At 38.5% G+C, this 16984-nt stretch overlaps 1 protein-coding gene across 1 annotated transcript in view; it reads right to left on the reverse strand.

The window, feature by feature from the left end:
• The window catches only part of hs3st4 (heparan sulfate (glucosamine) 3-O-sulfotransferase 4), an 87019-nt gene that overhangs the window by 68590 nt on the left and 1445 nt on the right, over positions 1-16984 (reverse strand). The gene's annotated exons all lie outside the window — the stretch shown is intronic.

The raw sequence follows: 16984 nt of genomic DNA on the forward strand, positions 1-16984 counted from the left end.
AGGATAGACAGAAGCTGTGCTGTGTATCATCATGACCAGAGTTGCAAATGATTTCACAATAAAAAATAGTAACATATTGTATGTTTCATAACAATGTGTTTGCTGCTAAGATTGTTCAGACTCCCATGTCTTGAGTTGTTTTTTAGGAATCTGTAAAAGCATTAATGAACTCTGGCATGTTGAAGCTTGTTTGAAAATGTTTAAAGCAAGGTACTCCATTAGTTAACAAAAGGATAGTCTACACTTCTCATACCACATACACATATGAAAGCACAATCAAGTGCAAAGACATGGAAAACACTTAAATTGAGAGTAGCAATCATTGCCATATAATGAATGAGAAATCCATGTCACAGGTGAACTAAAAAATCCCCACAAACAAAGATGTTTTGAAATAAGTAGCTGCCATTGTACCAATTTCTGATGATCCATCTGTTAAAATTTGACAATACAGCACCAGGACCATGAAATAACATGAAGAAACATATGCGCATTACAACCGAGGCAAATTACACTATATATTATTAAACCCAAGGTGTGAAATTCCTTCCTCTGGCATTGCTCCGTTGCTTAACTAATTATCATGGCACATTAATTTTCTAAACCCCGAAGCCTTTGTTGAGTTTACCCAATGTGCAGAGCATACGTGTTTATTCCTGTAAAAATGAGGTGTATTACAAAACAAATTTAAGAGAAAGCAATTCACTCTGAGCTGAGACAACAGAGCCAGCAGCTGCTGGGATGCCTTCATTTGTATTCTACAGATTGCATCAGAAATTTGGAAAATGTTAATTGGAGACAATGTGTTAAGAGGCAGATATGGTCTGACATGTAGCCAACATAATAGTATTAAGGATGAATTAATTATTACAATATGCTGAGGGTGAAAAAAAGAATGCCATCCTTAATCCATAGAAATACATAATAGATGATAAAGATAGCAGTGAGTGCTAAACATTTGCTTGAACGAATATGCAGGAGTGCCTTTCGGCTGAAACATTGAAATCAAAAGACCCCCCCTCCCCCCATCCAACACTGGACATGTTGACAAAGCCCTCATTTATTACAGATTCCCAGCCTGGCGAGCACGGCCCCAGCATGACGCTGATTAGGAGGCTTGTATGAAATAAGCTTGAGAGCCCCATTTCACCACAAACCTATATTCATTTAGTTCTGCAGATTTATACATCCAGCTATCTAAGCACGAAAATCCAGCATGACATGAGAGTGTATTCTGCCCTTTTGAAAAGGGGGTTAATCTCTCTTTCTTTCATGAAGAAACCTCAATCTTACAGTGACCAGCATGTCTCATATGATGCAGCGGCTGAAGCAAAAAATTGAATTAAATAAACCCATTAGTTACAGCAGCTACCTTCTCACCTCGGCCCAGATACACTTTCATGGTGAGTTGGTCCTTTATAAAGACCAGAGGACACAGCTTAAAACTGTGCTGGCAAAGTGACCTTGAGTCAAAAGACAGAAAACACGCCCTTGTTCACTACTCAAATCAATTAAGACAGCCTATTTGCCGCACAGCACAGCCGCGGTGTGTTCTGCAGGTGTTTAAAAGTAAATGTATGCTCATTCAAAAATCAATTCATACTTAGGATTCTGCCTCCTCCTGTCTTGTAGACATGAAACAAACCAGAGGTCGATTGGAGTAGAGAGCGACTATTGGGAGATTCTCCATGGGCACACTTAAAATGCATGGAATGAATAACCAAGCACAGTTCACATACCTCATGAAAAAAGACCAAGAGAGAAGTCAAGGATACCTAATCCTGCAACAGCCTGAAAGCAGATTGCTATGTTTTTACAGTTTTGTCCCTGACAGACTTCTTAAATAAAATGCACACTGAAGTTTTGCCCATAGTGATATGCCCTAAAGTAATAAAGATGCCAAAGTATGTCCTTGTGACTAGGGAGGCAGTTAAAGACAGAAATAAGTGCAATCTTGCTGATTTTGTTAACGTTATTTCATAAGACTATGTCATAAGACTTATGTCTTGCCATAAACTTTTAAAATGCCTGTTTCTTATAAAGTAATTAAAACACATTTCATCAAATGCCTTTGGCAACTTTTTGTGTAAATGTCCTCAGATATCCTAACTTACAAACTTCCAACACAATGCCATGAAGTCACAAAAGGATGTTACTCATTGTTTTGAGCAAACATGGTGTACATGATGCAACAAGTCCTCTACCCACAACAAAAAGGTCCCTTATTCTTTCCTTAATACAACCCATGGGAGCACTTCTTGAATTAGTACTACTACTGGTGGCAGGAGATCAACACATGCTCATAACCGAACAGCAGAATACGTCATAAATGACCATGGTTGCTGTTGAGAAATTGTCGCAGTTGCACTAAAAGTACTTGGTTATGGTTAAGAAAAGATCATGGTTTAGGTTAAAATAAGTATGGACATAAAGTATAAATTATGCATGTATACACAAAGTCACAGTGTCAAAATAGGTCAATGTTGACTTTTGGTTTCAAATAGGACACAAACAGTGATCTCTGTGAAAGTCCTGCTCTTAATTTTTATATGCACCTCCTATGCAGACTTAGTCGCTCTTTATACTTCGTTACCTGACTTCCTTCTTTGTTCCCATCATAATTACTATGGCCAATAAAGGTCACTGCCTAATAATGTGACGCGTCTCTTGACGCCGACCTATGTTGCATTATAAATACTTGTGCCTTAATGGCACAGTGTTTATCAATGGCATTCCAAAAGAGAGTTTTCACTCTATGGTTAAAGCCCCGTGTGTATATTACTTACATCATTGCATTTCTGACATTGGCAGCTCCTTTGTTATAGCACCAAAAAGACACGAAATGAATTGTAAATGTAGGCGCTTTAAAATACAATTTTGCAAAGTTTTATACATCACAGTTTGTTAACACGTCTTGTAAGAAAAGGATGAAGAGTGTGTCGTATAAAAATCGACGAAATCTCTGCTGAAATTTTGATGTGACATTATCCATCAACAACACTATAAATTTGAATGCTGATTAAGTGCAGTACTCTTTTTTTCAAAGGTATGGTTAAGTTTAAAACAGGACTTGGTTAATATCAGAAAAAAATCACCCCAATGGTTGGGGTTAGAGTTGCAGGTATGATGCACACTCGCTTTGGTCCCTTGTTTACAAAATGTAAACATTTAAGCATTTGAGCAAATGCTTATGCTCATGTTTCTCTGGACAGTCCTATATGTACTTTTCCTTTTAGGTTCATGTGCTACCGTAGCATGTCATGAATTTTTATCTTCCGGATAAATGCCAATGCTGTAGAGTTAGCCAGTAAGCTAAAGGCTTCACCTGAGCCTTGTTTTGTTGTCCTCTAAACTTGCTTTCATTTTCGTGACTGCAGTCTCTGTCACTTAAACAATGGATGGACAGACAACAGTCAACACTTTATCAAATTATGATACCAAAGAAAAGGTCAGAATTCCATAATTTGAACAGATTTAAACAGCTTTCTAGACATTTATTCACATTTACATTTGTAGGAAATGTAATCTATGAAAATTTACCATCAATGATTTGAATTAAATTATTTAATTTCAGTAATGTGATTTAAATTGCGTGATTTTATTGTAAATTAAACCATTAGCCCTGACGAAGCGCTAATGCAGTATTACAAGCACTATTTCAACTAAAAGTGCTGCCTTTTTTGTCTTTCCGTAAATCACCATTCATTGCTAATTTTACCATGTGCGGTTGTGCGGTACATTATGCTTAGAAGATGTACAACACAAATCAAAGGCCCCACTTGGGAAGAGTTGTCTTGGATGTCATGGATGAGAGCGGGCAACAACCTTATTAGAAAGGCAGAACACGGCAGCGCTCTCCTAAATCTCTAATGCCAATAATCCAAATTATCCAGGAAAAACAATCACTTCCTGATTCAACCATTAGCAATTAGCATAATCCCTAAAAGCGTCCTTTTGCATTTCATTGTCTTAATCCAACTCTCAGGGGAGTTTGGCAAATGCCACAGCTTGTGTTAATGATTTCCAACCAACCAAACACACCAAGAGTGCTGGTGGCAGAGGTGTCGGCAATATGTTTCATCACAGAGTTCTGAAATCAGGATTGTACTGGTAAGACTGTCTGTCAGTCCAGCACCTCTTACTGTATGTAAGAAGTGTGTTGAGTGCAGTTTAGACATCTAATACTCAGCTCATACATTGTTTCACACTGTGCTAAAATTATTCTAACGGAATACCCCATGGTGATTTGAGGGAAAGAAAGAGCATGAATAAGTAAACAACATAAAGCGATGAGAAGCTTCAAAGGCGATGGGACAATCACAGCAAACAAGATCCTGGAAGCCAATGAATGTGTTTGTCTTTGTTTGTGACAGTGACTCAGGGGTGTAAACAGAGGAATTAGCTCACACCTCCAGAGTCTGAACACATCACAGAGCCATAATTGAATTAAGTCTGTCAGGTTGTTGCTGAACTGTAGATGCTTACGAAAAAGCACGGGATGCATTTGGCCACGAAGATCACCTCTCTAAATCCTCCTAACTTTTTATTTTCATCAAATCCTTGCAGAAAAAAAAAGTAATCAGAATGAATATCCTGAAAAATCAGCTGAAATGGCATTTATGTTTAGCAGCCAGCATTAGATGCTAATTTTAAGTGCTAACTTTAATGGCCTAGGCTTTCTTGATTTGGAAAAAAAGGGCAAATGCTGCATATGTCAACTGCATAATGGTCACATGATAATGCTGCCTATACTAGTGGGAGAAGCCAACATTTTCATTCCCTCCCATCCCTCAGCATAATACACTACAGAGGCACCTATCAGCTCATGGACACACATTTGAAACACACTCCCAGCAGTCCCTGTATCTTGGCTCCATGACCATTCCTGTCAGGGTTTTCCCTTTGACTGAACAAATGCATCGGCTTGTGTCATGAGACCACATCCCTCGCAGCCAATAAGGAGCACGAGCAGCACAAGTGCTCCAGGAGATGTGGAAGGAAAATTGGAATCTTGACAAGTGTGATTGACATGCGTATTTGTCCCAAGGTAGTCTTATTTGCAGAGATTTAAAGACGTCTGTAAAGCAGCATTCTGCTGAACAGAATCATTGTTCCTCCAGACTAGAAGCACATCGCGGCAATTCTGTTGCATGCAAATAATCTTTTAGGAGAGATGAATCCCTTTGAGCATAAATGACTTGAGCTTATACTTTATTTTGGGTCCAAAATAAATAATTTAACAGATGAAGCTATGTCTTTCATTTTCAGACAATCTGTCCATGTCGTGGAACAAAAACACAAGCCTAAGTCCTCCCTTCTATCTCTGCGACAACGGAGGAGAAGGCTGCTCTGAATTTTATCCGGTTCTTTTGATGGACACAAAAATAAAGTGGATATGAGCCTTGATGGTGAACCATAACCCACGGCCACTTCATAGCAATGGAAGGGGAAAAAACGGTGAATTAAATTCTAACCATAAGTAAAATAGACTTCCACTTGAAAGCATCGGAGTGTAGCTACAGCAGGGCAGGAGAAAGAGATGAATGTGTGTGTGAGAGAGGAGGAATGCACATGAATTCTGAACAGGACCAAAGGCAGGATGAAATTGGCTATACCCATTAACTGCTCAAGAGGTTTTTTTTTTCCTCTCCATATGCAAAAAGGATGGAGCGGTATTACTTCTTCCATAATTCCCATGTTACAATACAGATCACTACAATAAGATCAAACCAATCTGTAATCCTGGAATGGAATGAAAAAGGGAGCGTCTATTCAGACAAAACAAAACAACTGAAAGGAAAAACCTCCTGAAAGGTAATTCGGCGCTCTGCTCTACAGTATGTGTTGATCCATCACATTAGAATATTTGCTGCAGAAAATATGAAACCTGGAGAATAGTGTTGTAATAGCTGTACTAATTAGCTGCGCTGAAATAGTTGTAGCTTTGTGGCTGTACTTGTTGAAATTCAGTTCTACAGTGCATTACAAAAAGGGGAAGTTTTCACCTGAGATTTAAATAATGCAAAACCCGATGATGTTGATACCTTCTATTTATGGTCCATTTGCAGAAAACTGAATTTAACTGAAAAGTGCTTCTTGTGCAACCCTGTATTTTCCCACCTGATTAACATATTTAGGTCCATGATGAAAAAAAAAATGCAAACCAATGAGTAACAATGTATGGGGGGAATAATACTTGTCCAAAGTCCAAAATGATTTTTTTGGTTTTTGTTTTTAATTTTGTTTTTGTTACCTCTATGTAAGATGCCATAAACTTGGTCATACTGCTTCTAATATCACTTGCTATCTTGGTGTCATCAGCAATAAAGAGTCTTTGTAGTTGCCATCTAGAGCGGGGGTTAACCGTTAGTACACAGTTAGCACACGCTAACATTGCAGCAGTGGCTAACAATCCATGCTGATTAAAAGGTCCCAGGCAACTCACACCAACAGTGAAATGGCTCAACTCTGCCATGAATGTTAATAACCATTAACCCACATCAGCCATGTGATGCTTACAGCTAGTGCTGTATTGTGAGTGTGGACAGACTTTTTCCCGAGTGTAGAGCTCACACACCAGCAGCACTAGTATCCAGCAGAGGAAGAAGGCAAAGGGCCGCTTATGCCCCATGTTAAACAAAGAGCGAGAGCAGAGCAAGTCATGAAAATAACGTTAGTATTGGCCAGTAACAGAAATTAGAGGTGAAAAAAGGATGGTAGCCTATTTCTATAAAGCTGCATTTTCTTGTGATTGTGAATGTGTGATTAACTTAATCTGTTAATTCATGCAGAAATAGAGCACCTGTTTCTTCTAACAACAGCACTCTCATTTTAGTGTAGTGTCAGATTAGATTTACAAATACACCTTAGATTTGTAACTGCAGCTGGATGCCAGTTAGCTGAGCTTTTCTTACCCAGACACAAGCTAGGTGGCCCCCTGCATTTCCAGTCTTTGTGCTAAGCTAACCTATCCAGCTGCTGGCAGTAGCTTTATAATGACCTCAAAGACCTGGTCTTATCATTTAACTCTCAGCAGAAAACTTAATAAGTGTAAATGTTGAACTAATCCTACATATGCAGGCCTAAAGTATAGGACAAAACTGTGAAAAACTAAATTCATAAAATATTGGATCATTAAATGTGGTGTACATCCATGAGTCAAAGTCTATACAGCAATAATGGAGACTGGGTTGTTGAGCCATCAAACATACACAGCACAGGCCTTCAGAAGCCAGGATAATGTTAGAATCATGCGGGGATTTCAATAACCAGGTATTTTACCATTCCACAATAAGACAGCATAAAACATGCAAGGGACCAGTGTGTATGAAAATATACCAACTGACAGACTACATGCTGATGGCATGACACTGCCATTTGAAATAACATGATCATAAAATATTTTAGTGAAATAATTAATCCCCTCCGGGCTTCCAGTGGATATCTGGCCTGGGGCACCAACATGTCCAGAAACAGCACTCCACGTAAACAGTTTTGAAGCCATTTCCAGTCAAAAAATACATAAATACATACACACCATATATGCCGCGCATAGCATTAATGATTCACATAACTCCATACAATCATGTAAACACTTTTCCTTTCAAAAGATCATTAATGATGTAACTAGAATTATATCAAGTGTAAATTATTGCATGTGGATGTGCAATTTTACCTTTGAGATTGCACAAGCACTCACTGGCACTCCACCATCACAATCAGCTGCATGTTTAATAAGCACAGAGGAGTGCCCATATACAATTAGAAGTCACTACTTGCTCACAGAGAAGATGACTTCATCATATTAATTCAACAGGGTGGACAGGAATAACATGGAAGAGTAGTGGGCTTTACTGTTCAATACAATGATTTATATGGCGCTGTGTGTGTGAGGTAGAGCAAGAGAAACAGGCTGCTCTCTAAGGCTGTAGGATGTAATGAGTAATTTTCTTGTGTGATGCTGCATCTAAGAAGATCCTCAAACAAGAAATAAACATGATTGCTCCTGTGGTAACTGGAACCTCAGAGCTCCACGATGCTCGGGAGTTTAATCAAGTGGAAAGAGGGTGGGCAATGAGAAAAGACTGTACTGAAGCGGTCCACTCTCTTGACAGCGCAGGGGTATGCTGCTAATTAAAAAGTTTAATTCCACGACTGCAGCACTGGCATCAGAGCACTCAGAGGTGCGTCCTTGTGAGTCTTGGCGCCGTCTTATCAGGCGTAGGCAGATTCTGCCATGTTGGGAAGGCGCGGGACAGGGAGGCACTGCAGCAGCACACAGCCCCAGCTGGAAGGGATGGCATCCTGCCTACTCGGGGATCTGGCCCACCTTGCTCTTTCCCATCTCCCCACTGAGTGGAGTCACGGGCTCCCAGTCAGGTGGCAAGAGTCAGGGGCTAAGCTGCCCATGGAGCAGCTGAGAGAGGGAAAGCAGGGCTAAACAAGGGATAAACGCTGGATTTAGACTTTCGGCTGCTGGGCTCGGCAGTGGATCCATGTCTCCATTACACCCCCCCTGTCACCAGGTCCAGTCTTAGGACCGGAGGTTGCAGGTACACTAAAGCCTGTGCTCTCAGTACACACTGTTCCTACAGCAAGCTTAATCTGACGCGATACACTGACACCACCTCATGAATAGACTTTAATATTTCTAAAAAGAAAAAGAGATATGTGTTTTTCACAGTGCAAAGAAAGGATGTTTCTTTGATAAGGCGAGGAGTGAAAGGACTTTATTGTATGACCTTGGCTGAGGTAAAAGTTTCCTTGCTGTGTAGGATCTATTGATCAGAGCACATTACAACATTACAACATTACAAGAACACGAAGAGCAAAGTCCTTGGAAATGGCAAGGCTAATTCTGTGTCATGCCTTTAAAAGGCCACGTCTTACGAAGCAAAAAGAAAATTTGATTGAAGAGAAAAAAGTCAGCAACAAAAGTAAAATAGTTTCAGAGTGTGCTGGAATAAAAACAATATCTACTGGGACTAATCACCAAAGAGCTAAAACCTACTGTGGACTTGTTCCTCAGCATAGGGACGCAGCCCTAAAAGGATAAGAACAGTGCTCTAAAGATTTATGGGCACATCCCCTCAGCTTTTATTGCATAGGGGGTTAAAGTGTCATTTTAATAACACAGAGATATTAGAGCTTGCAAACCTCAGTAAAACTTTGGTTCTGGTTCACCGTGAACTGATTTATCTTATGTATAAATACAGTGCGACAAAGGATACACTGTAATTGTAATGCAGACCTTTGCTGGGATTTTATCATATGTTGATGTCTATTTCAAGTGACTATCATAATCTTTTTCTATTCATTCACGCTTGTAAATCAGGTTCAGGATTTTGTGCAGTGCAGTGAAAGTTATGAAACTACTTCAAAATAAAGTTGTTTGGATTATGACCTGCTGTTGCTTCGTCTTTTCTCCTTAAAATATGCTCTTAATTTAGCCCTGCCAAGTTCCGACTGTGAGGCTATGATTTTGATAAATGATGTATTCACCTCATAAACAGGTGAGCTTGGCAATAAATCCTTTTTCACTGGGTCAAATCCACAGAGCCTGTGGTGGAACTCGGCGTTACAGAAGGTGGCAGCTGTAGTGTGTTAACAGCAGGCCGACGGAGCGATAAGTTATTTGGGATAGCTTTTTGTGATTTGATGTGCAGGATCTACACTGCCTGTTACAGAGAGGAAAATGTGTCTTCATACATGACAGTGTATTCTTCTCCTGGCTGCTGTACCTTGGAGTACATAGGCCTACATGTCATCTGATGAAGTACAGTATAAAAATCAATTTTATATCCTGTTAGGTTTTATCCTGGAAAATTTCACGAAAACAGCATAATTTATAACTTTTGGTCATTTATTGGGGGACTGAGTGTAAAACTATAAACAGGCTTGTTTAAATGTTCATTTTAGTGTATTGTATTTATTTATTTATTTATTTTTACTAATTTTAACATTTGAAAGGCGCCAATTGTGTTTTTATATGGAGAAAATATTAAGGGTGTGTATCTGGCCCTAAAATCATTTAATGTGTAATTAGCTATATAGTCGATCACTGTGATTTAAATCTGATTCAACAAGATTCCATCTAGTTATTTTTCCATGAGAACCAATAAAATTGTATGAAAGTAGAAAGAACATTAAACTATTTGCTATGAAACAACCAAAGAAAATGCCGTTTGTTGTTAGTTGTTATGGGGACAACACGTCAGTGTGGCCGTGAACTGTGTTACACTTACAAATTTGAGAACTCTGTTTTTACCTATTCTTACACCTATGTTCCTCACTAAACTGAAAAATACAACTGCACACCAATCCAAGTTTCTCACTTTTAATGAAGAAAGACTAACGTTAGCTCACAACTGCCTTGTTAACTCATCGTGTAACATAATTAATTCAAACTGAAAATAAATCTCACCAAAACCATCTTAATTAGTCTTGTTATTCATCTAGTTAATACACTGTCCCAAAAAATCAGCAGCTCCGGTTTGGTTGAAACAAACCCTTAATTCACAGAGTTAAATGTGGAAACATGCTGAGTCTCTGCTGTCCACTGAGCAGCGGCTCTCCCTCATTCTCCAGAGGCAGCTACTGCCTCTGTTGCATCATGTTTAAAAAAAATGCACTTAATGACAACAGAAGAAACAGGGAAATAACAGTGATGTTTTAAAAGTAATGGATTTCTCATTTGAAAACAAACTGCTTCACTGCTCATTTAGTCGTAACTGCAAAACCTCACCTCAGTGAGTCTGTTTGTTTATACAGAAGTTAGCCTGTTGCAGTGTCAATAGTACACATATAAATGACTGCTGCCTGACCATCTTTGCTTTTTATTTTTGAAGGACCTGGCTTGTCTCAGGTCGGAGGTGTTGATGTTTTTGCTGTGAACTTGAATCTTCCAGTCACAAGTTGGATGTTAGCGTTAGCAGGCAGTTAAGCTGTGACTGCGTTGTCACAGCTTAACAGCTCTCTAGTTTGAATATTACTAATATATGCAAGTCGCACAGGTGCTCCATGGTCACAAAATGTGACTAAATAGTCGTGATCGCAGCTCTGAAAATACAAACACACCCTTCACCTGCTCACACTACCAACATTACCACCCATTAAGTTGGACTGTTACCGCAGGGCCGTCAAAGATGATGATTTATTCTCCGTAAGTTGGAAACAAACTAACAGCTTTCCAGTTCATATACAGTATATATAGTATTTGCAAGTCATAGCAATGTTCCATGGTCGCAAAAATGTGACTAAATAGTCAAGGTCTGGAGCCCTCCAAAAGGACTGCCACAGAGGCCGGGTTTGAGTACTTTGCTATGTCTGTCTTAAGACAGAATGTATGAACGCATTTGCATCACAACTGTGCAAGATACAGTCACAAAACTTTAACAGTTGTGTTGTTGGGATTACAACAAGACTGATATTGAAGATGGGTGAGGTCCAAGCAAGGGTGCTGGAAGTACACTTCAAGCCCACATAAGTTTGAAGTTGCAAATTACTGTATACCATTTTCAATCAATCATTCCCATCCACTGATACAGTGCAGTCTGAGCGTATTGAATAAATCTGTCGCAGTAAACCTGTTTCACTAAACTCGCAGGATGTTGTCTATTTTATATAACGTTGTCTGACTTTCTTCCGTGCTGGATTGGTTTTAGAAAGTGGATGCCTTTAAATAGGCACCATATTTTTACAGGGGTTCCTAGCATAAGACCTGTACGCACTCACATAGACACACACATACCAGAAGCACAAGGGCACAGAGACAGAGTTACTTGAAATTTTAAGATCCGAGTTTCACAGACACATTGATTTTTGATAAAGTTCACACAGAATTTGGTTCGGATCTGTGGTTCTGTGTCGATGTAGCTGTGTCTCTGACTCTTGTATTGATTTTTTGATAGGTATCAGTTCAACTTTTGCACCTCTGGCAGATATGGATACTGATAACGCCTAAAGTTAGACTACAAACACATACAGCATTGAAAGCCTTGAATCTTGGCTTTTGCTCAAAAATAACAGGAGATGTTTGAAGACAAATTCATGCTTCAACATTCAAAATTAGAAAATTACATATTGATTGCTTATCAGTGTAGCCTAATAATTCCATTATTAGGCTACACTGCATATTTCTCAATACAATTGCTCCACACTAGGTCCTTATGGTGTGAAGAAAGCCATTCTTACTCCTTGTGAAAAGACTAATATAGGTGCTCCCACTTTGCCGACTGTCCAGTTCACACATCAATATAGAACAGTTTTCAAATGAGCCTCAATAGATGAGAAACCTCATTCCTCCTGCTGAATTATTTGATCTGGTCACACACACTTTTCAACTTGAATTAATCTAAGTTGAACAATCTGACACATTTGGTGTTATTTTTTTAGCAATGTGGTAGAGTGATACTGACACTGTTAATCTGCCTTTTAACTCAAACGTTAAAGTGCTTTCAAATGTGTTTTTTTTTCCAGTTTTGCAGTTTAATAGTTTGAACATTTTTAAATCAGAAAATAACTGCTATGTCAACAAGATACCACTGTAATCACACCATTTTTCCTACCCATCTCAAATTATCATTAAGGCATGGCAAACTTTTTCAGACAGCAAGTCAACATTTTTGTGATTTTTTTGTTTGTTTGGTTTGATTTTTCTAGCTTTTTGCTCTGGCAGAAACTCCTCTCAAACTTGATTTGTTAGCGCTAATGTAACCACTATTTGTTTGGCATTTTGCAAAAACGCCGAAATATCAAGCAGGCAGCCTCACTAATAAGCCCTCATTAGACTGATGTCCAACTAGTGTAAATTCTTGCTGAGAATTCTCACCCTCAGCAGGCATAAATCTTTGTGTATAATCGATAATCAATGACATTCTTTAGCACAATTTATGAGGCACATTATCTTTCCACTAAAATATATGAATGCTGGCACAGAGCTGGAGTAACATTTGCTGTGTTGGTCATCATGCATCAAACACTTCCTGTTCCAGGATGGGCGTTTGCACCAGGTTGGGGCAAGCTCAAGAGAACAGATAAGTTAAATCCTTGCGGTGGTGTCTCATCCTCTTTACCCAGAAATAGAGGCAACATTAGAAGCGCCAATTGGCTGATGAAAGTCCTCTGTGGACGGTAATGATGGCACTACATCGCTAATTGCTTGTTCAAGTAAGCCCAAAATGCACTGGAGAAACTGTCCAAGAGTGCTAAGAACAGGAGAGCAGCACCAATCACCAATTTGAGCCCGGCAATGGCAGCTCGTACCAGACCAATGACACACATTGAATCCTGATTTGAATATTTGATGTGTGTTGGATTTCTGCAGACATTTTTATGAACGTGGAAGTCTATGTTTATACAAAGGATAAGACATCTTCACATCCAGAAGAGGTCACTGTAAAACACTCTGGATACTGAATTTAAACTTTAAAAGTGCAGTATGTACACACTGAAGAAAGATAGTTAATTGTCTTGTCAACTATGCTTTGGATTGGTGTTTTGGGCAAACTACCAACCCAAAGAATAGGGGATTGAGGAATGAGATTTGATAATCAATCTTTCTCCAGAGTTGCGTACTGCAACCTTAAAAAACAGAGACAAAATATAACAAAAAAGACAAAAGGTCCTCTTCTGCAATACGACATTTTTATAATGTTTGCTGATAAATATGATGGATGAAAACTGATTATTCATCTACTGTTTTATTGCTTATTATTTTGAATTATTGCAACTTGCTAATTTCAGTTCACATTCACAGACTCCCGTTTTAGGTTTAGGCAACACTAGCATTTTGGTTAATAAGGAAAGGACGTGACTTCAGTTAAATGTAACAAAAACGGTACTTAAGAAAATGATGCAATAGTGACTATGACTGAACACTGTGTTGCAATATTGCCTGTTTTGGCCGAAAACAATTGAAATATTTTTTCAATTAACTTTTTACTGATATTTACATAGCTTTAGATCACACGGACTGTGCAAGGGACACCTCATCCTCAATATTTAGAACATGAGCATTTGTCCCCACCAACAAAAAAGCAAAAGTACCAGAGGACTTTTTGTGACCTTAGAATTATAAGGTGCACTCTGAAATTGTTGACAAATTTGAGTTATTCACATTGGTTCAGTATCAACATTTTTGCATTATGCCAGATACAAAAATCGCCTGTTTTTATTTAATGTGTTATGTTCAAATTACTTGAACTTTGATGAGATGCCATTCTAAGGATTACTCCATCTACCCATACATACATATCATACTCAAAGCCTTTATATACATTATAAACCGGCAAGTAGCTGCCTGCGCTGTATATTTATCTGCTACAGTGAGACCCTGGTGGTTTCTTTACCTCCTAACACAGCGGCTGAGGGGGCGTGCACTGCTACCTGCATAAAAGAGTACATATTTATTTTTTTTTATTTTTTTGCTTCAGCTGTCCCTGATATTTGACCATGTCAGGCATTTGCCAGTATAATCACACAGTCCTTTAATGGTTATTTTCCTGGACAAAGAGATGGCAAATTAATTTCAGGATTCAGCTGAAGAGAGGCATAAACACATGTTTACAGTCTGTTTACTGTTTTAAATTCTCAATCACTAACCTGCACTTATCCATGACCTCTAGTAAACCATACAGTAATGTCAGTGGCATAGGCTTCAGGCAAGCCTGAATGAACCCACACTGTATATTTTCACCTCATGGCTTCAAGGTGCTTCAACTCACAGTACAAAACTCAATGGATCTTCCCTTCATCCTGTTTTCTTCCCTCCAGAGCATTACACAAAGTAAGGAAGTAAAGGAAAAGTAATCTCCTAAACGCACACAAAGAACAACAACCCAAACACACACACACAGTCTTTCAAAAGATCACTAAACCTGAATATGTAAAATATCACCAGTCAACACAAGCTTATAGTGCAATAACACAGAGGCAACATTGGATTCGCCACGTTGAGAACAGACTGAACGAGCATTTGAGTACATGTAAGCGCTTACAAGATGCCTTTGGGTTTCATTCCCCACAGTCTATCATATCCATCAAAATGTGGAGCAGGTGTTGCTAAGACAGGCCCAAATTTATGAATCACATTTTAAGAGATTACTGGTCTCATTCAACTACACCAATGTCAAATGGCTGCAAACATCTGTAACTGATCATAATTTCACTTCCATTAAGTCCACATTAGCCAGAGCATTGCAGACAGAGAGAAGAGATGCAGTATAATGCATCATTTGGAAGCAAACAAACAAACGTGGTCTGAATGAATTTTTGTATTAGTGCCTAAAAAAACTGACTTAACTCCTAATTGCTTTTAACCATCTAACCATCAATGTTTCTTTCCCTCTCAATTGCATCATTCTAAAGGTGAGTTTCCAACACAGGACAATGGCAGATAAAAAAAGGCTCCTTTCGGGGATTTGTTTGGCTCAGAGGCCCTAAAACACACAAGCACACTTATTATTATTTATGTAAGCATGTCATCCTGCTGTCTAATGAGCCTTTCACCATGAGCGTAATGAAACAGCTTGCATTAACACAGGCTAAATGAACAGCCGAGAGCTCCCATGTCTATGCAGCAAGATGAAAGCAGATGCTCCGCAACCCAAACACCAGCGCGACAGACCCACAGAGAAACAGAGGGGACTTTGAGTCAGCGTCATTCTCATCAGCTCATTGACTCCATTAGAAAAATCTTGAATTCCCCTTGGTCAAACATCATTATGAGAGAACAACTCTGAACGGAGCAATGACCAGCTGACCATAAATGAACCCCTCAAATTGATTTTTTTCCTTCCATAAACATGATAAACAGGTTCCTCTCCGGCTAATAAACCTGGACTCAAAGTGAATGTCAACTATCACACATGAGAGGTAGGGTAAACAAATTCATGCTTCTCTGAAAATCAGCTGCAGAGCAAAAACTAAAGGTGCTTCAGAAATTACAGCACTTACAGCACTATTACATGCTAAATTATATGCAATTTGGTGTGGTAATTGATGGGTTGAATGTTGTATTGAGAGGATGGTGATAATACGAGCTGACTTCTAAGAACAAAACAGAGCAAATTTCAGGAAAGAGACTTCAGTTCTCCTTTACTTAAATCTACAATACAGCTGCATATCACATAAAAATGTAGTCCTATGAAATAACTCTTTCCCTCTGTTCTACAATAATGTATGAGCATGACTGTGCATGTGTGAGTGTGTATAAAAGTGTAAGGGAAACTGAGCAATAATTAACTGAATTATAAGACAATTTCTCAAAGAAATTGCATCTAGGAATTACAAACATTTATATTAATTATTTAATACGAACATCAAATTATTATTCTTTCACAGTGTTTTGTGTATCTAACTTGCAGCCCAAAGCACACACTGGCTCTGTTGAAAATGTAAAACGTTCAACAAAATGTGATTTTGGTTTAGAGACGAGAACGCTAAAAGCAAATCCAAAAACTACACAGTGACACTCCTCTTTGTGTGTTTGTCCCTCTACTGTCAGGTGTGCAAATATTATGTAATCCTGTTAAAGGTCTAAATCTCAGCTATCTTGATGACAGACAGACAAACCTGTGCTAAAGTGTAACTCACTTCGCTGAAAATAACTGCTGTTTAAGAACACAGCTCTTAAAGTTTAGTATATCCCGTTCAGTGTATAATAATTCACCTTATGATTCAGAAACTAGGTAAAAAATGAACAATATATACAATTTCGAACTCAGACTCTCAACACAAAATTAAAGAACTAATTTAATTCAGTCACTGTCACATTATCTTAAAGTGCCATTCCAGAGTTTCGCCAATTTCTACAAATCCTATGTGTATTACTAACAGTGTGATGATAAAGAGTGATTTTACTAGATATATATAATTAAATTATAACATAAATGCACTTATAATCAGGTACCATGACTAAGAAAAAAGTGTTAATTAAATTACAGTTACTACTCACTACTAAATTCTTGCTACTCTACTAAATTCT

This window comes from Plectropomus leopardus, chromosome 17, assembly GCF_008729295.1.
Source record: "Plectropomus leopardus isolate mb chromosome 17, YSFRI_Pleo_2.0, whole genome shotgun sequence".
Lineage (NCBI taxonomy): Eukaryota > Metazoa > Chordata > Actinopteri > Perciformes > Serranidae > Plectropomus > Plectropomus leopardus.